This window comes from Eretmochelys imbricata, chromosome 6 (assembly GCF_965152235.1).
Source record: "Eretmochelys imbricata isolate rEreImb1 chromosome 6, rEreImb1.hap1, whole genome shotgun sequence".
In the NCBI taxonomy this organism is placed as follows: Eukaryota; Metazoa; Chordata; order Testudines; family Cheloniidae; genus Eretmochelys; species Eretmochelys imbricata.
In genome coordinates, this window is record NC_135577.1 from 98255415 (window position 1) to 98283142 (window position 27728).

Here is a 27728-nt window from a genome sequence, read left to right on the forward strand (position 1 = left end):
AAACTTTAATTATTAAGTCTAAGAATGTAACATTCAAAGCAGGCACATGTCTGTTAACATGAATTTGGTTCCATTAGGGCATTATCATAACAGATTAATATCTTCTATTTGAAATATAAATATTTACTGCTTGTATTAGATCTAATCCCCGGAACTTCATTAGGGAATTGGCCCATGGGATCAGAATGAAAGTGGGTTAATTTCATTTCAGACTGTACTTTTTCCAACTCAGAGTTTTTTGATGTGCTTCAAGAAAAGGACTGTATTGAATAACTTTAATACAAATGCAATATTTGTTTTAGCTCGGGCTTGCAAACCAAGTATTATCTTAACCCCAAGCAGGTTCCAGCCATGCCTTGTGAAAGGCAGTGTTAGATCCTTGGTCTCTTTATAAAAACAAGGCCCTCTGCAAGCACTTTAAACATGACCAAGTTTGAGGTGCTGGAGAGATCAAACAAGACTTTTAAGAATTAGAAACTCAGAGAGCCATTTGTAGTTAAGGAATTAAGGGAAAATAGAATTTTTTTAAAATGTATTTCTATGGTGACATTGAGTCAGTATGAGAGGGTGTCCTGCAAAGGGGATTCCTACACCCTGTTAGTATTCCTGAGTGATCTAGCATGCCTCCTCTGAACCATTACTTTGTAAAACTGTTCTCAGAAATCCTATACCCAGAAAGCAATGCAAGAGTGAACCAAGCAATCTGTTTGCCTGATCATGGAAAATGTAATACTTTGGGGAATAATCCCCTCAACCTCCCAATAAATTCTTGGGCCAGAAAGGCCTTGTTTTGTGGGTCTTGAAGTCAATGGAGCCATACTGATTTACACATCTAAGGATCTGGTGCACTGCCTCTGTTAGGGTATGTCTACCCTACGAAATTAGGTTGAATTTATAGAAATCTTTTTTTTAAATCGTTTTTATACAGTCGATTATGTGTGTCCCCATACAAAATGCTCTAAGTGCATTAAGTGCATTAACTCAGCTGAGTGCTTCCACAGTACCGAGGCTAGCGTTGACTTCCGGAGCGCTGCATTGTGGGTAGCTATCCCACAGTTCCTGCAGTCTCCGCTGCCTATTGGAATTCTGGGTTGAGATCCCAATGCCTAATGGGGCAAAAACATTGCCGCGGGCGGTTCTGGGTCCTGAGTTACCTGTGCAGATGCCATACCACAGCAAGCATGAAGCCCCCTCAGCTCACTGTCACTGTATGTCTCCTGGGTGCTGGCAGACACGGTACTGCATTGCTATACAGAAGCAGCAACCCATTGCCTTGTGGCAGCAGACGGTTCAATAGGCCTGATAACCATCGTCATCGTGTCTAAGGTGCTCCTGGCCGCCTCAGTAAGGTCGGTCAGGAGCGCCTGGGCAGACATAGGCGCAGAGACTAAAATAGGAGTGACTCGACCAGGTCATTCTCTTTAGTCCTGCTGGCAGTCCTATTGACTGTATTCTGGCGAGCAGGCAGGAGATGAGGATGGCTAGCAGTCCTACTGCACCGTCTGCTGCCAGCCAAAAATGTAAAAGATAGATGGAGTGGATCAAAACAAGAAATATACCAGATTTGTTTTGTATTCATTTGCTCCCCCCCCCTCCCTCCGTGAAATCATCGGCCAACAATAGTTTCGGTGACGTCTGTCAGAGGCATTTTGAAAAGTTTAATGGATATTCAGTCCTGCCTGAAATACTTGGGGGAGGGATAGCTCAGTGGGTTGAGCATTGGATTGAGCATTGAGTTCAATCCTTGAGGGGGCGATTCTGTGTGACAGTTGTTTTTGTTTCTCCTTGATGTAAAGCCACCCCCCTTTGTTGATTTTAATTCCCTGTAAGCCAACCGTGTAAGCCATATCGTCAGTCACCCCTCCCTCCATCAGAGCAATGGCAGACAATCATTCCGCGCCTTTTTTCTGTGCAGACGCCATACTATGGCAAGCGTGGAGCCCACTCAGATCACTTTGGCAATTAGAAGCACATTAAACACCACGTGCATTATCCAGCAGTATATGCAGCATCACAACCTGGCAAAGCGAAACCGGGCGAGTAGGCGACGTCACCACCACGACAAGAGTGATGAAGACATGGACACAGATTTCTCTCAAAGCACGAGCCCTGGCAATGTGGGCATCATGGTGCTAATGGGGCAGGTTCATACAGTGGAACTCCAATTCTGGGCTTGGGAAACAAGCACAGACTGGTGGGACCACATAGTGTTGCAGGTCTGGGACGATTCACAGTGGCTGCAAAACTTTTGCATACGTAAGGGCACTTTCATGGAACTTTGTGACTTGCTTTCCCCTGCCCTGAGGCTCAAGAATACCAAGATGAGAGCAGCCCTCACAGTTGAGAACCGAATGGCAATCGCCCTGTGGAAGCTTGCAATGCCAGACAGCTCCCGGTCAGTCAGGAATCAATTTGGAGTGGGCAAATCTAATATGGGGGCTGCTGTGATGCAAGTAGCCAACGCAATCAAAGATCTGCTGATATCAAGGGTAGTGACCCTGGGAAATGTGCAGGTCATAGTGGATGGCTTTGCTGCCATGGGTTTCCTTAACTGTGGTGGGGCCATTAATAGAGCCCATATCCCTATCTTGGCACCGGAGCACCAAGCCGGTGAGTACATAAACCACAAGGGGTACTTTTCAATGGTGCTGAAAGCTCTGGTGGATCACAAGGGACGTTTCACCAACATCAACGTGGGATGGCCGGGAAAGGTACATGACACTCGCATCTTCAGGAACTCTGGTCTGTTTCAAAAGCTGCAGGAAGGGACTTTCTTCCCAGACCAGAAAATAACTGTTGGGGATGTTGAAATGCCTATATGTATCCTTGGGGACCCAGCCTACCCCTTAATGCCATAGCTCATGAAGCCATACACAGGCAGCCTGGACAGCAGTCAGGAGCTGTTCAACTACAGGCTGAGCAAGTGCAGAATGGTGGTAGAATGTGCATTTGGACATTTAAAGCGCACTGGCGCAGTTTACTGACTCGGTTACACCTCAGCGAAACCAATATTCCCACTGTTATTACTGCTTGCTGTGCGCTCCACAATATCTGTGAGAGTAAGGGGGAGATGTTTGTGGAGGGGTGGAAGGTTGAGGCAAATCGCCTGGCCGCTGGTTACGCGCAGCCAGACACCAGGGCTGTTAGAAGAGCACAGGAGGGTGCGGTGTGCATCAGAGAAGCTTTGAAAACCAGTTTCATGACTGGCCAGGCTACAGTGTGAAAGTTCTGCTTGTTTCTCCTTGATGAAACCCCGCCCCTTGGTTCACTCTACTTCCCTGTAAGCTAACCACCCTCCCTTCCTCCCTTCAATCACCACTTGCAGAGGCAATAAAGTCATTGTTGCTTCACATTCATGCATTCTTTATTTATTCATCACACAAATAGAGGGATAACTGCCAAGGTAGCCCAGGAGCGGTGGAGGAAGAGAGAAGCACCGGAAGGGGTGGTGGAGGAAGGAAGGACAAGGCCACACAGCACTTTAAAAGTTTAAAGCTTTAAAACTTATTGAATGCCAGCTTTCTGTTGCTTGGGCAATCCTCTGGGGTGGAGTGGCTGCTTGGCCAGAGGCCCCCCCATCGCATTCTTGGGCATCTGGGTGAGGAGGCTATGGAACTTGGGGAGGAGGGCAGTTGGTTACACAGGGGCTGTAGCGGCGGTCTGTGCTCCAGCTGCCTTTCCTGCAGCTCAACCATATGCTGGAGCATATCAGTTTGATCCTCCAGCAGCCTCAGCATTGAATCCTGCCTCCTCTCATCACTCTGCCACCACCTATCAGCTTCAGCCCTCTCTTCAGCCCGCCACCTCTCCTCCCGGTCATTTTGTGCTTTCCTGCTCTCTGACATGATCTGCCTCCATGCATTCATCTGTGCTCTGTCAGTGTGGGAGGACAGCATGAGCTCAGAGAACATTCCATTGCAAGTGCATTTTTTTCGCCTTCTAATCTTTGCTAGCCTCTGGGAAGGAGAAGATCCTGTGATTCTTGAAACACATGCAGCTGGTGGAGGGGAAAAAAAGGGACAGAGGTATTTAAAAAGCCACATTTTATAGAACAATAAAGGGTACACCCTTTTACGGTAAACCTTGCTGTTAACATTACATACACAGCACATGTGCTTTCGTTCCAAGGTCGCATTTTGCCTCCCCACACCGCGTGGCTTACCCCTCCCCACTCCCCACTGCCCATAGCTAACAGTGGGGAACATTTCTGTTCAGCCACAGGCAAGCAGCCCAGCAGGAATGGGCACCTCTGAATGTCCCCTTAAGAAAAGCACCCTATTTCAACCAGTGAGTGATATCACTCTCCTGAGGATAACACAGAGCGATAAAGAACGGATGTTGTTTGAACGCCAGCAAACATACAGTGCAATGCTTTGTTCTACAATGATTCCCGACTACGTGCTACTGGCCTGGCATGGTAAAGTGTCCTGCCATGGTGGATGGAATAAGGCTGCCCTCCCCAGAAACCTTTTGCAAAGGCTTTGGGAGTACATCCAGGAGAGCTTTATGGAGATGTCCCTGGAGGATTTCTGCTCCATCCCCAGACACATTAACAGACTTTTCCAGTAGCTCTACTGGCCACGAATGCCAGGGCAAATTAATAATTAAACACACTTGCTTTTAAACCATGTATACGATTTAAAAAGGTACACTCACCAGAGGTCCCTTCTCCGCCTGCTGGGTCCAGGAGGCAGCCTTGGGTGGGTTCAGGGCGTACTGGCTCCAGGTCTAGGGTGAGAAACAGTTCCTGGCTGTCGGGAAAACTGGTTTCCTCACTTGCTTGCTGTAAGCTATCTACAACCTTCTCCTCATCATCTTCCTCGCCCCCAAAACCTGCTTCCATGTTGCCTGTATCTCCATTGAAGGAGTCAAACAACATGGTTGGGGTAGTGGTAGCTGAACCCCCTAAAATGTCATGCAGCTTATCATAGAAGCGGCATGTTTTGGGCTCTGACCCGGAGCGGCCATTTGCTTCTCTAGTTTTCTGGTAGGCTTGCCCCAGCTCCTTAAGTTTCACGCCTCACTGCTTTGGGTCCTTGTTATGGCCTCTGTCCTTCATGCCCTGGGGGATAAATGTTTTGGCATTTTGAAAACTGGAATGGAGTTCTGATAGCACAGATTCCTCTCCCCATACAGCGATCAGATCCCGTACCTCCCGTTCAGTCCATGCTGGAGCTCTTTTACGATTCTGGGACTCCATCATGGTCACCTCTGCTGATGAACTCTGCATGGTCACCTCTGCTGATGAGCTCTGCACTCACCTGCAGCTTGCCATGCTGGCCAAACAGGAAATGAGGTTCAAAAGTTTGCAGGCCTTTTCCTGTCTACCTGGTCAGTGCATCTGAGTTGAGAGTGCTGTCCAGAGCGGTCACAATGGAGCACTCTGGGATAGCTCCCAGAGGCCAATACCATCTAATTGCATCCACAGTGCCTCAAATTCAACCCCTCAAGGCCAATTTCAGCACTAATCTCCTTGTTGTGGTGGAGTAAAGAAATAGATTTTAAGAGCCCTTTAAGTCGAAAAAAAGGGCTTCGTTGTGTGGACAGCTGCAGGGTTAAATCGATTTAACGCTGCTAAATTCGACCTCAACTCCTAGTGTAGACCAGGGCTTAGAGACCATAGGAGTGATGAAAGTAATAAAATACATGTCTTCTCCTTTACCTTAAATACTCACATCCCTGTCCATCCAGACCAGAGATTTAGGATGCAATTTTCTCCTGCAACTCACTGTGATCACCTTAGCTCAATTTAGTTCAACACCTTCTATCCTGTTATCTCCCAGGGTCATATGATAGGGTTAACCAATAACCAGCCAGCCTTCATAAAGCAAAGCACTTATTTAGAACCAAAGCATTACAGATAACCATATTTTGAAAACAATAAATAGCTTATATACATGCCTGTTTTACCAGTGTCACCCATCCTCCATAGGGAGACCCTGGTAGGTTTCAAAAACCCTTCAAATCCTTTCTGCAGAGTTTGTGACTTTCGTCACAGCCTCATGTCAGTTCTTGGATCTGGTGAGAGTGACCTCTCTTCTGTATCAGGCAGGCCACATTATACGATTCTAAGTTCTTTATTCACTGGCTCTCTTGGACCTGGTCAAAACCAGGATATGAAATTTCCCCATAGTGTGGCACTTCTCCAGATATGTTTACCTCTCTAGGGATTTGCATTAATTACCTCCACACACACACACACACACAGAGTGATTTTAGTTCCTGATGATTTATTAATGTTTTAAGTGATTTCTCCTCAGTCACTGCATATCTTGTCTTGTTTCAAGAAAAAAAAATTAACCCCTCCCTCCCAGCCGGTTAACAATGAATGGGGAGAGGGAAAACCAACTTATTTTATCATAATAATGTATTAGAAGTTTCCCAGTTTTATTCCTCTTTCCTGCCTCTCCCACCCCAAATCACAATTTGTCACAGCAGTGGATTTAAAAGGAGGGAAAAAGAGATAGACAGTTCAAACTTTCTCTCTTAGATGGTAACAACTTAAAAGTTGGCAACTTTGTGGTCTTAAAATATCACAGAGAGTCACATCGGAGAGCACCTGGATCCATGCAGTGCTGAATCAGATCCCAGAGATTATTACAAAAAATAATAAAACAGGTCTTGTACAAAAGTATAATTCCCATGAAGAAAGGGGAAGGATATTTTTGTGGTTAATGCACCAAAATGGATCTCAGGAGATCTGGGTTGAACTCTTGTTTCTGTCACAGATATCCTGTGTGACCTTGGGCAAGACTCTAAAACTTACTGCCTCTCAGTTCCCCATCTGTTAAAAAAAAGGATAATAATCTTCCCTTTACCTCCAGTCTCTGTCTTGTCTATGTAGATTGTGCAAATTTTGCAACAGGGACTGTCTCTTATGAATATGTACAGCACCTAGCACAATGACACCTGCTCTCCATGGGGACTCGTATGTGCTGCTGTAATATAAATATCAACAACACTAAATATTATATTTAACATTAAAGAGACCTAGCGGCAGTTTAAGACCACATATTTCCCAACTTTTAAATTATTGTAATCTACCTGAGAACATTAAAGCCAGTCAAAAATGCTCTATCAAAATGCTTTTTTAGATTAAAAATAGCTTTTATTTGGAATGGAATTTTTCATAGGAAGAAATCTATTTTCATTGTAAATGTTTGGCTTTTCTGTGAAAAAGTTAAAAAATTCTAAGAAAAAAGTTGATGAAAATGAGAGAGAAATTGTGTTAATTGAATTTTTTGGTGAGAAAGAAAAACTGATTTCCTGACTGGTTCTGAAGAACTTCCTTTAGATTCTCTATTACTTTAAAAAATCCACTGCTATGATGCTGAGAATTCACATATTTCAGTGGAATTGCAATAGTATAAAACTGGAATAACACAATGGTGAATTAGGCCTTTACCAGTATTTTATTCTTAACTGAAATGCTCTGACTCAGGACTGAAATTGTGCAGACTTCAAAATGTCAAAGAAATTAACATGTGAAATTAACATTTCACAAACATTTCATATATAGATATATGTATAATGAATTCATTCAGATTGGCTTGTAATATAGGAACATGAAGTAACTATGGAGACCTACAATTTAAAGTCTATTTTAGAAGAGTCATTTTTCAAATGACAAATACAAGTGGGATATTTTAGCTGAGATGACTATTTACCATGTGTTTAACTGTAACTGACACTCATGCCAATGTTTTACAGATACATTTTCTAATCTAGGGTTAGGTCATGATGACTATCTCTGAGTGGGTGTATAAGGGTGAAGAGAGCACAACAAGGAGAGAAGCTAATCAAAGTCTCCTAACGCAAGAATTGCACTAGTGCTAGCTTTCTCAAAGGAATGGGGCCTGGCAGAACTACAGAGACTATGATTACACCCTCTGTGCATTGATCAGTACAGCTGAGCTACTGTTGGGGGCTGCAATCTCTGTTGAATACTGCTTCTCTTCACCCATTTTATGAAGCTAATGCACCATCATTACTTAGTTTTGAACAGAGTCTGTGCTCCTAGTGGGATTGTGTTTCCCTAGGGAGAGAGTTGTCATGGGAGGAAGAATTCTTGTGCCCTCTACCCCACTTTCTTCTCTCTCTAGCAGATCAAAACACACAATTTCATTCCATGAGAAATTACCATATTTCAGCATTTGTTTTTGTTACAAATCAGGACGAAACATCAAAAAAGTCAAAACTTTTCACAGAATGAAGAGTTATGAATCAGAAATGTTGGAACGTTTCAACATTCCTGAATCACTGTGGTGCCTCAGAGTTGTAGTTCAGATGATTCATGACCCCATTCTCCTCTATGGGTTGGGCTACTAAGCTGGACTACATCTCCCATGATGCAGCATGGTTTCTCCCATGGCTGATCTTCCAAAGTGTGTCATCTCAACATAAAATTCATGTGTGGGGGGAGGAGGGAGAGAGTGTTGGATGTTAGAAAAATTCAATTTTGGAGAAAACCAAATTTTTAGTCAGAAAAACATTTTGATGGGAAATTCCTGACCAACTCTATTCCTATCTCCACCCACTTCAATATAATCTGGCCTGTGAATTGTGATTAATGGCACAGAGATAAACTAAAGAAAAGGATGTACGGGTAAAGATACAATTCCAGATGAGAGCTGAAAAGAGATAGAGTTGGTGAAACTGAGCAATAGAGGATGGCTGTTCCAAATAGTTGCAGCTGTGAAGGGGAAGGCTCTTGCACCAAAGCAAGTGTTAAAGGACAGAGGAGCCAAAGGTTAGGAAGGCCAGGAGAGGAAGAGGGAAACTCATGGCTTATGAAAGTGGCAATTCTGTGGCATATTTTTAAAACAAGGAGGGACATTTTGAATCAGAACATTGAACTGAATGATGATGTTTGAAGATGGGAATGGCAAGATCACGTTTCTTTGTATTGTCTTGTAAATGATTTGGGTTCTTAAACTGTTTAGATTTTTTTTATTTGATACATTTCTTTGATTTACCTTTAATTTTTACCTAGCCTCCTTTTTCTCCTTTTAATGTGATTTTTTGTGTTCTTGAAAATGTTCTATTGCCCCAACAGATTGCATGTGGCAGAGTACATTCCACTCTTCCAGTAGGCAGTGACTACATCCAATATTCTCCTTGCAGAACCTCTCTGGAAACCTGCATAACAGCACCACCTTAATGGATTTTACCTATGCTGATGTGTTTTACTTCTGTGTAACAACAGGATGCCACAGTAATTGAAACCATTAAATAGCCCTGGTGCCTAGAAAGCATTAAGCTGCACTATGCTGCAATTAGTCAATTAAGCATTATTTCTGGTACAGTGTTTATTCCTGTTTTGTAGTTTAAAGTGACAATCTGTCTGCAAGTGAACAGTAGATGGTGAGGGAGGAAACATTTTTTGAGTACAGCATTTGTATAGTCACTTCCTAACATTGATTATCTACTCCTGTCAGTGCCCGAGAAGCAGGGAAATCATTCCTGAAATAGCTCAGATAGCTCATAAATATGTTGACAGATATGCTCAGCAGTGGTGACAAACATCATTAATCCCACCTGCTTGGAGGAAAAATCTTTTATCAGTCAGAAGAAAAAAATGCAGAGTCCTGTACAGCTCAAAATATAGTTGGCTGAGAATCAGTCTAGACCAATCTGAAATGTTCTTACTGGTGAGGGAAGCAACCAGAGAATGTGGTAAAAGACGCAACCACACCCCTAACTGAGCCAATTTCTCAGGTGGCTGGATTCCAGGTCCTTTAGGCTTAAATTGTCAAAACCAACACAATCAATTTCATCTGGAAATCAGAACATGGCAAAATGTGTTTTTGACATGCCATGTTAAATAACAAGTGACCCTACATGTACTGGACTAGCTGCAATTTCAGAATGGTCCCAGGGTATAGCCATAAATACAGCACTTTACAGTAATCTAAACTTGAGTTGGCAAAGACAACTGTGGCCAAGTCCTTACTGAAATCTAAACTTGGGCCAGATTTACAAAGCTATTTAGGCACCTAAAGGTAAAGGATAGGTGCCAAGTAGGATTTACCAAAGTGCCTATATAAGCAGGCTAGGCACTTAAATCCCATGGAAGATCAGGGTAGTTAGGTGTCTAAATTGCTTAGGTACCTAACTGCATCTTTAGGTGCCTAACTACCTTGGTAAATCTGTCCCACTGTTCCTAAGAGGGGATGATGAGAACCAAAGTTTGCATCCGCTACTACTTGGGATGCAGACACAACTGGGGTCAAACAAGACACCAAGCTTCTGCTGTTTGTTTCTAAACATCACCTTAGGGTCTTTTTTTTATCCTAGATTTTCCAGATGCCTAGGTAGTAGAAGTTGCCAAGTCTATTTCTTGACAATTGCACAGAGCAGGAAGCCATCATCATTTTCTTGTGTGGAACTACAGTCATCCAAGACACTTGAACTCACAGCTCCCTGGCAGAGCTGGGCAAAACTTTTCCGACAAAACTTCTTTTCTGTGAAAAAATGCATATTCAGGTTGACCAAAACATTTGACACATTCCTGTTGAATTTGCCAAGTTTTTTCAGCTGGAAATTAAAAAAGGGGGGAAAAATCCAAAACTGTTGAAAAGTTTCATTTAGATGTTTTAGAAACGAAACGTTTGGTTTTTTCAATTCAAAATGAACTTTCATTTTGAATTTTACCTTTTTTTTTTATTTAAAAAAATAACCTAAACATTAAACATTTAATTTCACATGAAATGATTATTTTTTGACTTCTGTATTTCTCCACAACTGAAAATGATTTTCCCCCGCTCCATTTTTTGGTTAGGCCATTGAACTGAAAAATGGATTATTTGCATAGCTGTACTTCCTAGTTTATCTGAAAAGGTGGCATTCCGAGAGAAGTATGCTGGGTTCTGGAAGTCTCCTCCCTTCTTGTTTTGCCTGGATTTAGAAACCCTCTGGATGGGCTGCAAGTAAGATCTGTTTTTAAGGTGTTTTTTCCTATGACATAAGATTGAATATGTTTATTTAGGGTTGGAAGGAGGTCATGACAGATTTTGTTGGAGGCTATTGTCGCGCTGTCTGGAGTGTCTCACTACCATGAGTGTCTACCTCAGGGCAGACTGTTAAAAACCAGGCAGACACCCCAAACTTCTGGTATGTTCTATAATTGGATTCCACCAATACAGTAACAAATGTGAACTCCTGGATCATTATATCAGACTTACCATGGAGTCACAGACAATCCCTTTACCCCCGGTCTACACTACAAACTTATGTAGGTATAACTGTGTCTCTCAGGGGACTGGAAAATCCATACCCCTGAGCAATGCAATGATACCAACCAAAATTTTGGCGTAGACAATGTTATGTCTACCTCAACATAGTTACCACCTCTTGGGGAGGTGGAGCACCTACTCTGACAGGAGAAACTCCCCCATTGGCATAGGTAACATCTTCACTAAGCACTGCAGTAGCACAGCTGCACTGGTGTAGACAAGCCCTTAGGCTGTCCAGTCTATCTTACAACCGATGCAAGCTGGACTTAGTGATGAATGATCACTTACACCAAAAGTCACAAAACATCCAGGGTACTTACTGTCCCAAGAGACCTTGATCAATTGATCAAAACTGTAGACAAATTTGTAATAAGCCAACTAAAGGTTTATTAACTAGAACAGGGGTCGGCAACCTTTGACACCGGGCACATCAAGGTAAAGCCACTGGCGGGCTGGACCGGTTTGTTTATCTGGAACGTCCGCAGGCTCGGAGCCCCGCAGCTCCCACTGGCCACGGTTCGCCCACTGGTTCCCGGTTCAGGAACCACCATGGGCCAAGGGATGTGCTAACCACTGCTTCCCGCAGCTCCCATTAGCCAGGAAAGGTGCCTGTGGATGCTCCAGATAAACAAACCGGCCCACCAGTGGCTTTTCCCTGACAGGCTGGGTGCCAAAGGTTGGCCGACCCCTGAACTAGAAAAAATAAATAAAATTTTTTTTTTTTACAGGTTAAAGCAAGCAAGCATATAACAAAATGAGATGTAATCTAAATCCTAAGAGTGACAGAGTTGTAGTGATTTGTTAATTCAAAATGCCTTTCAGGGCAAACCCAGGGATTACCCTGGGGGATCTCTTGCTTCAGTTTGGAGTCTTTGGACCCCTGAGAGTTCAAACAGCAAGGAGGTGAAAAATCTTTATGTCACCCATTTTTATTTCCCTCTTCCAGCATTCAGATTAATGGGGTAAGGCCTTCTGCATGTACTTCTGCCTGAGTGGATGGGGCAATTAACAAAGCTTTTGTTTCATGATGGCCCACTTAATTTTTGATAGTCCTTTTAGATGGGGGGGAGGGGCAGGGGAGGACGATTTCTGTGCCTGGGTTCACAAGTTCAGATCAAATGTTTTCAAAGTTATAAAGCAAAAAGTATGTATTTCCTTATAGCATGGAATACAAACATTATAAGTGAGATTAATGCATGCAGCAACTTACAAGCATTTCATAGTCTAAACACTAAATACATTCTGATAAGACTAATGCCTATTTTGAACAAAACTAACATACAGGTGAGCTGATTTGGTTTCCAGCTATGAATTTGTCAGTTCTTAGCTAACACCTATGCCAGAGCTGGCACTTGGTTTACCAGAGTCACAACTATAATGAAACGTTTCAAAGTAGCAGCCGTGTTAGTCTGCATCTGCAAAAAGAAAAGGAGGACTTGTGGCACCTTAGAGATTAACATTATTTCAGCATAAGCTTTCGTGAGCTACAGCTCACTTTATCGGATGCATTCAGTGGAAAATACAGTGGGGAGATTTATATACACAGGGAACATGAAACAATGGGTGTTTATCATGCACACTGTAACGAGAGTGATCAGGTAAGGTGAGCTATTACCAGCAGGAGAGCTGGGGGGAAAAAAACTTCTGTAGTGATAATCAAGGTGGGCCATTTCCAGCAGTTAACAAGAACGTCTGAGAAACAGCGGGGGGCGAGGGGTGGAATAAACATGGGGAAATAGTTTTTCTTTGTGTAATGACCCATCCACTCCCAGTCTTTATTCAAGCCTAAGTTAATTGTATCCAGTTTGCAAATTAATTCCAATTCAGCAGTCTCTCGTTGGAGTCTGTTTTTGAAAGTTTTTTTGTTGAAGAATTGCCACTTTTAAGTCTGTAATTGAGTGACCAAAGAGATTAAAGTGTTCTCCGACAGGTTTTTGAATGTTATAATTCTTGACATCTGATTTGTGTCCATTTATTCTTTTATGTAGAGACTGTCCAGTTTGACCAATGTACATGGCAGAGGGGCATTGCTGGCACATGATGGCATATATCACATTGGTAGATGTGCAGGTGAACGAACCTCTGATAGTGTGGCTGATGTGATTAGGCCCTATAATAGTGTCCCCTGAATAGATATGTGGACACAGTTGGCAACGGGCTTTGTTGCAAGGATAGGTTCCTGGGTTAGTGGTTCTGTTGTGTGGTGTGTGGTTGCTGGTGAGTATTTGCTTCAGGTTGGGGGGCTGTCTGTAAGCAAGGACTGGCCTGTCTCCCAAGATCTGTGAAAGTGATGGGTCATCCTTCAGGATAGGTTAGATCCTTGATGATGCGTTGGAGAGGTTTTAGTTGGGGGCTGAAGGTGATGGCTAGTGGCATTCTGTTTTTTTCTTTGTTGGGCCTGTCCCGTAGTAGGTAACTTCTGGGAACTCTTCTGGCTCTGTCAGTCTGTTTCTTCACTTCAGCAGGTGGGTATTGTAGTTGTAAGAACGCTTGATAGAGATCTTGTAGGTGTTTGTCTCTGTCTGAGGGGTTGGAGCAAATGCGGTTGTATTGTAGAGCTTGGCTGTAGACAATGGATCTTGTGGTGTGGTCTGGATGAAAGCTGGAGGCATGTAGGTAGGAATAGCGGACAGTAGGTTTCCGGTATAGGGTGGTGTTTATGTGACCATCACTTATTGATAATGAAGAATCTGATAGGGTTGAGAAGGATTTCTTCCTTCCCCTCCTCCCTCCAATTTCTACAGTTTAGCACCATTACGTCATGCAGAATAGAATCTATTTCTCAAAGAATGTATCTATTTTATCTGCATTCTGAACCACTTTGTTTGGGCTACAAAAAAGTGCAGACTTGTATCCTGAGTCTATACAACCCACTAATTTTGGAGAGAATCAAAGTTCTGAATGTATCCTCTATTAAATAATTGAGCATCTCTGAAAGAGTAAGGAAATGCAGATATAAACAGAAAGGTCACAAGCAATGTATTAAATAAGGGCTTATATATAATCAGCATAAATGTATTTCCATTTTATTTATGTATTAAAGTTATATTATCACAGAGGTTATTTAGGAGAACAGAACTTGAGATGGCCTAACAGAGTTGGGCAAATGGGCAACACAATGGTAAATGGAATTTATTGTAGACAAGCAATGCTCGTTACAGCTCCTTGACAAATTTCTGTCAAAATACTGTGATGGAAAATGGCAACTTTGTAGAACTGGTCAAAAAATTTCAGATGGATTTTTTTTTTTCTGTTGGAAAAGGCTCATTCATTGAAATAAAAAAGTTTTGTGGGAATGTGCCTGTTTCAAAGAACCTTCTAATGACACAGAGGCAGCATTCAAAACTTGCCTGGTGGAAGGCCTTAGAGTCAGAACCCCAAGGCTTCTAGTATCATCACCCCAGGCCATGAGAACTATCCCAGAGATGAGGACATCAGGGCTTCCAGGCTTCCTGCCACAGAACTGAGAGTCTTGCAACGCTGGAAGCCCTGGCGTGGGTTGGGGCTTTCAGAATCTAGACTCACAGGTCAAGGAGCCTGGAAACCAAGAGCCGCAACCGGCACCATGGCTCTCCAGGCTTCCAGGACCTAGGGGCCTGGAAGCCCAGGGGGCTCTCAGAGCTTCTAGACTCCCTGCTGCAGAGCCTGGAAGCTGTGGGAGCCATAGCTGAGCTGGAAGTCTCACAACTTGGGCTCCCAGGTGGAATTTCGTTTACAAATTTACAAATTTTTGAAACTAATTTATTGGGAGTGTTTCACTGAAGGGAAATTCTGACTTTAGACTAGCTCTGCTATTTTGCCACAATGGAAATAGTCATTTTCAACATTTCTTTTTTTTTTGGTCTTTGTTGAAACCCAAACACTGAAAATATTTCAGTTTTTGGTAATCAAAAACTGTTTTTACCATTGAAAACTAAAAAATATTGGCCCATTGTGCCAAAATGTTTATTTTTTTCCTGAGTAGATAACATTTTTAGGTCCTTGGCTGATGAAGGTTTTTTGTGGTTAATATTTTTCACAGAAGGAAAAAATTAGAACATTTCCTGACAAGTTCTAATACACATTGGAAGGATCTATTTGAAATACAAAAACAATTAATGGTAGCCTCTTAGGAAAAAAAAATTCTGGCATCATTTTGGACAGCTCAGTGTAAACATGCTCAAAACACAGTAGTGATTTAAAAAAGCAAATCATACTGTAGGTTGTGTTTAAAGAGGGGATAAGGAAAAATAAAGAAAATATTATCAAGACCTTGTATAAATCACCAGCACATTGCATGTCGTGTTCACATCTGGTTACCCCATTCCAGATATCAGTAATAGAAAAGGTACAGTACAGAGTACCAAGCGCGAGTTTACAGCAGCACTAATCAGTGGCTGCCTGGATGGCACTGTCTAGAAAAGCCACAAACTAGTCTGTGCTATTCCCAAAACTATGGATTTCTGAGCATGGTTTTCATGAACTTCAGAGGTTAAACCCTGGGCTTCAGCAGAGGAGGGACTGAGCATTATCTATAATCTTTAGGAAAAATCAGTGACGACTTAAAACCCATGGGCCTAAAGGCCTACCTGTGTAGGTAATAAATGATTATGCTATCCAATCATGTTGGATATTTCAGCAACCTGTCGTATCTTTGGCCATATAGAAGTAGATGTTGAGGGTATTTCGGAAGAGCTGAGTCTGAGATTTGCTCACAGCTGTTTTCTTATCATTAGCTAGTATTTATTCTGATTGTGTCCTTTCTTTGCAAACATACCTGAACCCTATCTGTTGTTCTATTCTGAAATAAAAAATGTTGTCATTTACTGGCCCCACCAAAACAATGGCATAGGTGAGAATAGAATACCACTGCAATGCCATATGTAGTAAGATCATGCTGCTTCTCATGATCATTCCCAAAGATCCACATGTCCCTACCCCTAATACTTCCCTTATGGTAAATAACAAAAGCATGACAAAAAATATTCAGCCCAAATATTCTGCATGCAGGGAAATAAAATGACAGTGAGCACAGTGTCCAGGATTCTGGAAGACCATGGATTTATAATATTTTCATTTTACTCTCTATCCTTTTCTTAAATACAAATTTAAGATACAAGACAGGACAAGGCTTTAAGCAAGCAAGCAGGCTGGTCTGCTGACGGGCTGGTCCGCCTGTCAGCTTTCCACCCTCTCTTTTATTTCTCTCCCCCCTGTGCATTACATACTCCAACAGATAAAAAGGAATACACTGGCTTTGTTTAACATTCTTATTTACCAATTTCTATCTACCGCATTCCTTGCTCTCGGGCCTTGAGCCCAGTCCTGGGAGGCTTCCCACGGTTCATGTCATCTGGGCGAGATTCCAAGGTTCATGCCCTTGAGAGGAGCTGTGTGTGCACTGCTCCTACACAACACTTCGGGTGTGCCCTGAATGTTGCCAAGTGCATGAACCCCGTATGAATCCTACACAATCCCACATTGTGTTTACCTATTTTCCCTCCACTGCTGCATGTTGAGCAGATGTTTTCATGGAGCTGTATGTTGTTTAATGTGAGTGAAAAAGTAAATAAAGAATGAATAAATAATGAATAAGGGATTACTTTTAAAAGGTGCAATGCACTTTTACTGCACACATCAGATCACAGCAGGCATGTTCAATGTCAGGTTATATTGCTGAGCCTGGCACTGGCTACCTAAGAGGTAACAGTGGCAAATTTGGCAAACAGGCAAATTGTGCAGTATAACCCAAGAATGCACTGGCTACAGTCCAAGTGATCAGAGAGCATTCAGTGAGCCATAACTGCACACCCAACTGAGTCATCAAAATAAAAATGGAAGCATTTTGAAATTCTTTATAAGTCTTTTCCCTCTCTCTCTCTTTTGACTGATAGATGTTTCCTTTCGTTTGCTGTTACACTGCGCCTTGGCTCATTGGGCCAACAGGTAAATATGGTACTTGGAATCTGTCACAGAAAATAGAAATATTGTGTCCAGTAATGATACATAGAGAAAGGAATTATTATTATTGACAATGCCCTGGCTGGGATATGTTAGAGGGCTTATTCCTTCACTCTCCCATTTCCCTTCTCGCATGAACAGAGACCAACAATACCCGAAGTCCGAAGGTGCAAACAATTAGTTGTTTATTGGGGTGAACTTCCAGCAAGCTTAAATCCAAGTTCCTTTTTCCTTATTTTCGAATCCCAACTTACTTCCTGTTTGCCCCTAATTTATATAGTAATATTCTTAGCTGTACCTTAACCAATCATTCTACTGAAATTTACCTAACCAATCCCAACATATTGTAACATGATTAGCTAACCAATTATATCCCACCACCTTAATTAGTTTACACCCAGCAAAATTAATTATACAGCAGACAGAAACAATCACAGAGACCATGCAAATAAACAATAGGAAAGTGGGAACTATAATGACAAAACAATACAGAAGTGAGTATTTCACAACTACATCTATAAAGACATAAGGGTTTCCCAGTTGTGCCTATTTTGAGTTTAAGTGAGTTCTTAACAGACAGAAAACTATCAACCTCAATTTCCTTTTACATCTTCTAGGCTCTTCCCTTTCTCTGGAGGTGATAGATCGGATCCCCTTCATAACAGCCCCATATCGACTAGTTTGGAATGTGAGAATGTGACCTTCCCAGCTTATGGCTGTCTCTGCTGCTTAGCCAAAGGCATTGGCCTAAGAACAGGGCCTCAGAGTGTCACAGTGAGAGAAGGTCCTTACACAGATTCTTTCTTGTATACCTCTATTAATAGCTAAATGATAAACATATACGTACATTCTTAAAGTATAGGCCTTTACAGGCAGGCCTGAATATCTATATCCTAACAAAAAGAAAAGGAGTCCTTGTGGCACCTTAGAGACTAACCAATTTATTTAAGCATAAGCTTTCGTGAGCTACAGCTCACTTCATGGCTAACGGCTGCTACTCTGAAACCTGAAATATATCCTAATAGGATGATTTAGTTGGGGTTGGTCCTGCTTTGTGCAGGGGGTTGGACTAGATGACCTCCTGAGGTCTCTTCCAGTCTTCTATGATTATATTATTATTTGTATTAAAGTAGCAGTTTAGTCGCCGCCCCTCATGCCAGGCATTTCAAAACAGTGAGAGGCAGTATGTGTTCTGGAAATCTTACAGTCTAAACAGACAGTGGGTATCAGGGGAAACAAAGGCACAGAGTTGAAATGGCTTGTGCAGGGTCACAGAGGAGATCAGTGGAAGAGCCAAGAATAGAACCCAGGTTTCCTGAGACCCAGGTCAATGCCTTATCCACCAAGATCATGCTCCTTCTCATGAGCGTTGCCCCACTCACACACCCAACCAACTTCTTGACTCCAGAGATACAACTTAATTAAATGCATTCATTAATTTACAGATTAATAATTTTTGTAGCCCATATTAGTTGCTTGTTAGGTTAGGCTAAAAATCCCTTATAATACTTCACCAGACAAATCCCAAAGCACTTTGAACAATACATGTGCATTGCAATGTGCACCACATTGTGTTCAGTACACAAAAAGGAAAGCATACACTTTCAGTCTAGATCATTTTACTTCAGAACAAGGGGAAAAGACAGAACAAAGAAAGAACGAATATAAAGTCTCTTTGAGAGGGAGAGAAAGAGAACAGACTATATCTTTGCTCTGGAAGATTCTCCATCTTGAATCCCCTCACAGCCCAGACCCCAGCACACACATAAGCAGAATTTTAAAGTTCCAGTGCCCCAAAAAACAGAATTATATCTAAAGACACCACAAATGTAGATGGTATTAGACCAACCACAGATACCTTCTCAGAAACTGAATACAGAGGCCATTCTGCACTAATAATAATAATAATGCACGATTTAATTATTAGGAGAGAAAATAATAAAAAATATTCAACTGTAACAACAGGAGAGATTGGAATCAAGCCAGGTGAGAATTTGTAAGAGGCATCATAGGCACAATATGCACTGCCTTTACCTTATTTGAGGCATTACACTCTGTGTGTGTGTGTGTGTGTGTGAGTGAGTGAGAGAGAGAAAAAACAGCCATTTAGTGGCTATTTAGGGTAGCGTGCAAGGATATAATATTTGATTATGGAATTACAGGAGTGTAATCTGACATTATCTTTATTAGAATAAAATAACTCTGCTTGCTTTGACCAAGTTCTTTCCACTTCAGTGATAATGGGGATCTTCTCCCAGCCTGGAGCCCTTCATTTCAGGTTCTTGTCAAAACCTTAATTTTGACGCATAGCTTCATGTTTCGCACTGAGACAAATAATGGGTATTACAATGCACTGTGCCATGTTAGCAAACCTAGGTCTGGCTCTGTGTCCAAAGTCCAGATTACATTTGTAGTGATTGGAAATGAAAATGACATGCCCGTGGAAGGGCTGCCAGAATGTGCTAATATGTCATTTTCTTTGTTTTCCTCAATGAAGGTAAAATATAGATCACTTTATTGTTAAGGATCTTTTATTTCCCTCGGTCTGTTTATGGGAAATAAATATATATTTTATTGTTCTCCTTCTATGCCGTATTTTCTTAAAATAACACAGATGGTACTGGCACAGGGCAGGATCCAGACTGCAATCTTTTAAGTTACAGAAATTAAAAAAAGAATCTACATCACATATGGTATAAAGTTCAAAATCACATATTTAAAAAGGACCCAGATGTGTACATAACAATAAGCATATTTCAGCATCCGCTTCTGGTGTAATCCTTCCATTCCTCTCTCCATCTTAACTACCTTTGTTTTATTACACCACATCCTCAATTACTGTAAATTGGCATCACTCCATTGATGTCAGTTATGCTATTCTGATTTACACAAGCTGATGAATTAGCATTCTCTTCTGTTGTAAGTAGATTTTGTTGCAGTGTTTCTTTTCCTCTCCCCACTCCCCCACCCCCAGAGAAAATTGCAATTTTTTTGTCCATTTCCCCAAGAGAAAATTTGTTTGATATTAAAAATAAATGGCTACTGTATTGTCATTAGTTGCACTATTAATGTCTCTCTGTATGGGGTCTTTCATTAAAAAATACAGCATTGTACTTCTCAGGGTACTGCTTCTAAAGCTTTCCATTAATATGTGCTCTTTTTTTTTTTTAGGTTATTTCTACTGACATGCCAATAAAGTGGAAATCTGAACAAATTCAATATGGTTTTAAATGCTTTGGGCCTGAATCACCACTGCATTACTTCAATTTGACTCTTGTGTAACATTGAAATCGATGGAGTTTTTGCAGTGTAAACCTGGAGTAATTATGTAGTGGATCAGGCATTTTATATTTACAAGCATTTAGAAAGCAGAAAATTTGTTAACTTGGTGAGTTGGTGTCATTTAACTGAATATGCTTTAAGAGAGTTTTAAGTAAAGTATCAAAATTCAGCACTAATCTGTGGAGACTTAATTTAAAATTATCTACATTTTATTATAAATGTTTCTCATTGCTAAACAATTAGGAATGTAATTAGGATTTATAAAATGAGGTGGGTAGAAAAAATCATTTCACATTATGGCCCCTATTTAATGCCCAGTGAAGATAATGGGAGACAGGTAGCCATTGTTGCTTATTTTGCTCACAAAAACAAGTTTATGCTTCCCTTTTAATCTAAATTCTACCAATCCATGAATCATAATCACTCATGCAAATGGTTCCATGGGGTCAATGGGACAGAGACAAAGTCATATTTGTCTCCAGGGCATATTTATGAAGTTGTATGAATAATAATTAAATGTTGTCTGTCAGCACTGCTGAGCCAACACAGCTGTGGGAGAGCTAGCTGGTTTCTATCCTGCCTCAGGCATCGTCAACATGAAAGGCATCTAAATTGTAAGTGCAGCACTGTTATTAATGCTGGTGATGTAAGAGGCAGAATATCATAACTTTATTTTTAGGTTTCACATGGAGTTTGCAGGGACAGATATTAGAAAAATCAATGTCATCTATATACTTATAAAGTGAATACATCTGTATAGAAGTCACTGAGCAAGTCTAAAATATGTAATCCTCAAAAGGAATTATTCTAGTCACTTTTCAGTTTATAATTGTTATCTCCTTATGGGAAACCAGGGATGTATATCAGGAGATGGCAGTTAACTAATATGCCTGATATGGAATCTAGTTATGTCTTATAATGGACAGCTAATACCATAAAGCAACAGCAGGGGGAAAAAAGGGAGAGAGAGGAAACCCAGAAGGTGAAAAAATACAGCAATTCTCTATGATGCAATTCTATGTGAAAGAAAATAAAACCTCCAGACTGTACATCTGGTAACCAACTGCAAATAAAGTCAGTAAGTTAGTACAAAAAGAGGTCCAAAGGCACAGATTCACATCTGTCATGGTACATTATTTGTCCACTGGTGCCCTTAATGTCCTCAGACACAGTAGTTCAGTGTGTTCTGTAAGAAAGGTGCATTTATGAGGGTTTATACTACCATCTAGTGTAATGTTCATCCTTTTCTTGGGAAGTTTTCTTGTTCATATTAAAAAGCACTTGCTGATATGATTGAATAAATGCCACTGAAAATAGATTTGTGAATATATCGTAAATAATGATCCTCTTTAAGGTCAAACATTATTTAAGATTGTGGTTTTAACTGGTTAACATCGGAAGCATGTTGTATTAATTACCGGAGCAAATCTGGAATATGCTGAAATGGCTGCCCTCCATAATCCTTAATTCAATTATTGGAGAAACTGCTTTTCTTTCCCAAGATAACAGCGGCTTAACTGGTGCCCCTTCCTCCCTTTAACATTTTATATTAAAGAAGGGAAGATTAATGTCTACCAAGAAAGGATGCAAAAGTTGGTGAAAAGATGAAGGAGCCAGCATATTTTGAATGTGGAGTTCAGTTATATTATTTGAGGCAGAGATTCAAAACAGTTTAAGAATATTTTGGTATTTTAATTTTTAGGAGATGAAGGGAAAATGGCCCCATTCACCAAAATTAAGCATATGACAATGAGACTACTTGAAGTTTAAAGTTACACATCTGCTTAAGTACCATGCTGACCTGTGGCCTATATGAACAATCAGTAAGGATTTTGTTATTTTTTTAATTTGGTGTATGCAATCTGGTCAAGCCATGCCACAGCATTTTTTATCATGTTCAAGGCATGAAGACCTCCAGGATGTTAAGTCATTTTGAAATCCTCAACAATGTGGGTCATGGTTTGTGGCTGCCCACATTGACATGGTGGACTCTCTCTAAAACACCACCAAAATGCCGCTGCAGCACAAATTCCATGACCAGTACAAAACCGGTTCAGAAGGCTCCATTGCCTTTGCGGTAAATCAAACCTGGGTTGCTGTTGAGTGGGATCTGAGACAAGATAATTATTTGTTACTTTCTCTTCGGACCATGAAGCTTGCCATGCGTCCTGTACCATAAATCCTTCCCCAGTAAACTTATCCACAATGGGCGCCATGAGGGCAGATGACCATGTGGTGGATTAAACAAGTCTTTAATTAATGGTAGATCTGGCATATCACACAATTTCATCACAAGGTTTTTGTAATGTGGTTTAGTGGTTAGAAGAGGAGGGTGAAAATCAGGACCTTGAATTTCCCTTATGACTGACACACAATCAGACTGAGTCATATTCTACCACTGGGACATATTTTACTATTTAAATCAAAGGTACTTCTCATGGAGTGAAATACAAACAGAAGACATGATTAAATCAGTTAAATCAATGACTCATTACAAATAGTTCACCTAACCCTAATAAAAATTACATGAAATACGTATGTGGCCTGATTCAGAGTCTAGTAACGCTTTTCCATTGACATAAATGGAGTGTGGATCAGCCCTATTATGGGAGTTTCAGCACCCACTGTCCTTTATCCACTTTTCGTCAGCATGAGGTGTGTACCCTTTTGTCAGCCATTTCAGGAATTCAGATTCCAAGGCAAATGGCAGCAGGTGAACCAATGTAAGAAAACATGCTAACTAAGAGGAGTCATAAAGCAGTACAATTCAGTCCTCTACTACAACAAATATTTATGCTAGTAACACAGCAAAATTGCCACCGTTTAGGCCTGTAGAGGTGCCATGACTCTGGTAATAATGTGGTGCCAGTAGCCTAGCAGATATATTGGAGAGAATGTTGACAATGTTGAAATATAAAGTGATGAAATGCCACAGTTCCACTGACACCACCTAAAGTGCACTCTTCTAAACTCTATCCCTGTTATTTTAGTGTTAGCAGCACTAACACAATGCCTGATATTCCAGTACCATCTGGCTTCCTACACAGCAGTATCAAAATAATTTTGATTTTGTTGATGAAACCATTGCGTAAGAGAAATTTACATCAGTGGGACTGATGATAAGTGAAGCCGCACCATCACCATCAGCATTTGACTCCGGTCAGTTAGAGAGGCTCCCCTTTACCAATATGGTCTCCGAAGTGCACAACTCAGTTCACCACAAACTCTGCATACTTCCTACTTTCTGGTTGGCTCTGATTCTGACCTGATGGAGAACACATGCAGAACAGCAGTGAAATCTACTTAATCATTCCCCTAATACATTTCAATGTATTTTGCATATATCAAACTCTTTGAAAAGAAGTTAACTTGCAATTCAACCGAGACAAAATCTCCATATTCATCTGGAAGGCTAGATATTTGTAAGAGGTTATCTCATTCCCAAATGTAAAGGGAATCCACTCTAAGCTTAGAAGCTCTTCTTCAGTTAGCTACTATATTGGCCTGTTCCTGAAAAGGAATTGGTACCTCATATACATTCTGGTGTTATTAGACTGCAGAAAAGGGGGGGGAGGGAGGCAAAAGGGTCTGCAAAGGATCGATTGCAAGATTCACAATTTTTTCACATTGGTTTAGTTTCATTCCAAATTGATCTTTGCATGATCTTCATCAGCACAGCAAGGCAAAATCTTAGAATACGAGGGAGGAAATTGAAAACTATAGGGGAAAGGTCTTCCTGCAAAACATGCCCAACCTTCCTGCAATGTCAGCCTAAACCACAGACTGTATTAACTACTCTGAAAGTCCCTCTGCTGACATTATAGAAATGCTTGAGAATTGGGGTTACTAAGTGCTGATACAATCTTTGCTCTGCCACTGCAGCAGAATAGCTATTTTACTATAGACATAGCTGTAAATACAGTATGATTTCACTGAGTATTACAAAAGGCTACATCAAAGATAATCTGATATAATGTGTTTCAAACTGGTTCATATAAAATTAAATTTGGAATATCCTCCACTTCATGATTTCCAACTTACTGAAAATATTCCCCTTGAAGAATTTCTTTCTTTTAGAAAGATTTCCAAACAGTAATTTCACATCAGCGGGGTGGATGTTCCATCTTAAAAAAGGATTAATTCTATCCCTTTAATTATTGGAGATTATCTTTCTTCTAGACGAATTAATTATTGTTGAGGATTTTCCTCTCTGTAGAACTTTAATTGGAAATTATTTAAAATGAATGGCAAATCACTATTAAAACATTTGATATATCTCCAACGTTCCATATGTATTGCTTTATAAGCTGGTCTGAAAGGATTGTTAACTCCTATTGAAGTGATAAACTATACTTATGCCTCTTTAAATTAGCAACCAACCTTATTACTTCTCTTAGTGTTCAGGGTGAGGACTGGATGGTTTGGGGGAATTTCAGGATAGTGTAGGGTACACTACACCACACTACTACTGCTACAGCAGTAAAGTATTTAAGGCACCCATGCTTATGGGCAGGCAGTGACATATCCTCTCACTGGTCTGAATTGCACTGCAAAATGTGGCAGGCATTTTGCCCAATACTGCAAGGTGTAACTTGAATAGCCCCATTGAAGTCAGCTGAACTACTCACTGGTATAAGATCTTTAAGGCCTTATCCAAAACCCCTTGAAGTCAATGGGAAGTCACCTGTTGACTTTAAAGTGGTTTGGATCATGTCCCTAATGCAGTACTGTAGCATGAACAATAATAAATAAATATTAATAAAATAATGTATACATCTAGGAATAAAGATTATAGGCCATATTTACAGGATGGGGACTCTATACTTGGAAGCAGTAACTCTGAGAAAGATTTGGTGGCTGTGGTAGATAATCTGCTGAACATGAACTTCAGATGCGATGCTGTGGCCAAAAGAGCAAATGTTGATCCTGCAGGTGTATAAATCAGGGAATTTTGAGTAAGAGTAGAGAAGTTATTTTACTTCTATATTTGGCACTGGTGCAACCACTGCTAGAATTCTGTGTCCAGTTCTGGGGTCAACAATTCAAGAAGGATGTTGATAAATAGGAGAGGGTTCAGAGAAGAGCCACAGGTATGATTAGAAAACATGCCTTATAGAGAGAGACACAAGGAGCGAAGTCTATTTATCTTAACAAAGAAAAGGTGAAAGGGTGACTTTATTAAGGTCTATAACTACCTACATGGGGAGCAAATATTTAATAATTAGCTCTTCATTCTAATAGAGAAAGGTATAACATGATCCAGTAGTTGGAAGTTGAATCTGTACAAATTCATACGGGAAATAAGGCATATTTTTTTAAATAATGAGAGTAATTAACCATTGGATCAATTTACCAGGGGTCATGGTAGATTCTTCATCATTGACCATTTTTAAATCAAGACTGGATGTTTTCTAATATATGTGCTCTAAGAATTATTTGGGGAAAGTTCTATGTCCCTTGCTTCAGAGGTCAGACTAGATGATCACAGTGTTCCCTTCTGGCCTTGGAATCTTTGAGCAGGGCCGGCTCTATGTTTCTTGCTGACCCAAGAAGCAAAAAAAAAAAAAAAAAACCCTGCCGAATACACCGCTGCCGGAGAGAACAGGAACATTGAAGGGAGCTGCTGCTGAATTGCCGCCGACTGCGAGACCCAAGTCAGAAGAGTTGCAGCCGAATTGCTGCCGCGGGAAACAACAGAGAGGGGCTAGAGTGCGACCCCAACAACAGCCGGAGTGCCGCCCTTTCAGCAGCAGCGCCCCAGGCACCAGCTTGCTTAGCTGGTGCCTAGAGCCAGCCCTGTCTATGAGCCTATGAATTTATACCCTAAACTCAAATTATTATCCCCCAATATTACATTATGTGGATTTAAAAAAACAACGAAAAAAAATTGCCTTCACAACATACAAGATCTTTAATCTTAAAAAGGGAAGAGCTACTGTCTAAAATGGATCCCAATTAGTCACTAATAAATCCTGCCCAAGAACCGAGTCATAGGCTTGGACCATCAGGAGTTTTGTTAAACCCAATTCTTGCATTTTAGGTGCTCAGACACACTCATTTTTCTTTGACTTTCCTTAATATTCTCACAGTGCATAGGAGTGCTATTTTCTGGTCAGCACAGGTAATGATGTCTTCTACATCTACTATATTCTTGAGCTGCTCATTCAGACCCTTAGGGATTGCTCCAAGAGATCCAAAGATCACTGGGATCATCTTTGGTCCAGTTTTCCATACTCACTCCACTTCGTGGCAGAGTGCTTCATACTTCACCATCTTCTCTTCTTGTTTCTTATTTATCATTTGTGCCTGATGGCATAGCAATATCAGTTAACATGGTCTTGTCATCTTTTCTACAACAACTATGTCCAGCCTGTTTGCCTGCACTATTTGGTCTGTGACAGTTGTCAAATTCCATAACATCTTAGCCTCTTCATTCTCTAGAGCATTTTCAATTTGGTAGTAATAATATCGCCTGGTTGTTTAAATCCATACTTGCCATCCAAGTTCCAGTATAGAGACTTGGCGATCTCATTGTATCAGTTCATATATTTTCTACCAGCCAGGCTCCTGCAGGCACTCAACGCATGATCCATTGCCTCTTCCTTTTTGGAACACATTCTGCAGTTCAGGAAGCAGCTCTGTCGGCCAGTTTTGTTTCTAACATAGTTAAACCTTAAGGATTACTCTTGTACACTCATAATGAGTCTATCTCTCTCTATTTTGACATATCCTTCTACTATCCATGAATTTGTTAATCTCTGATCACTAATGGGTTCGATCTCTCTTCATCTCTGTCAATGCACTGAATTCGGTTGTACATTTTTCAAGTGTTTCTTAGGTGATTTGCGTTCTCTTTTCTTGTATGCTTTCTTGTGATGGATGCACACTTGGCCATTGCTTATATCATGTCCAGATGATATATTACTCTGGATAAATCCTCATATATTTTGATGTTATATTCTTAATTGTGAATTGCTTCCTCCACAGATAGCAGACCTTTCCCTCCATCACATTGTTGGATGTAAATCCTGTCCACATCTTGATTGATATTCATTATTCTATGCATTGCAATGAGCTTTCTTGTTTGAATGTCAGTTTCTTTTCTTCTCATCTTGATTCTACTTAATCACCCCAGCAGCATACTATATTACTGGTATCACCCACATATTACTGGCTCGGATCAAATTCTTCAAGTTGAGTGTTGTCCTTAAAGTAATTCTTACTTATCTATAATATTGTTTCCTCACTTCTTTGACTTCCTTATGTTGTAAC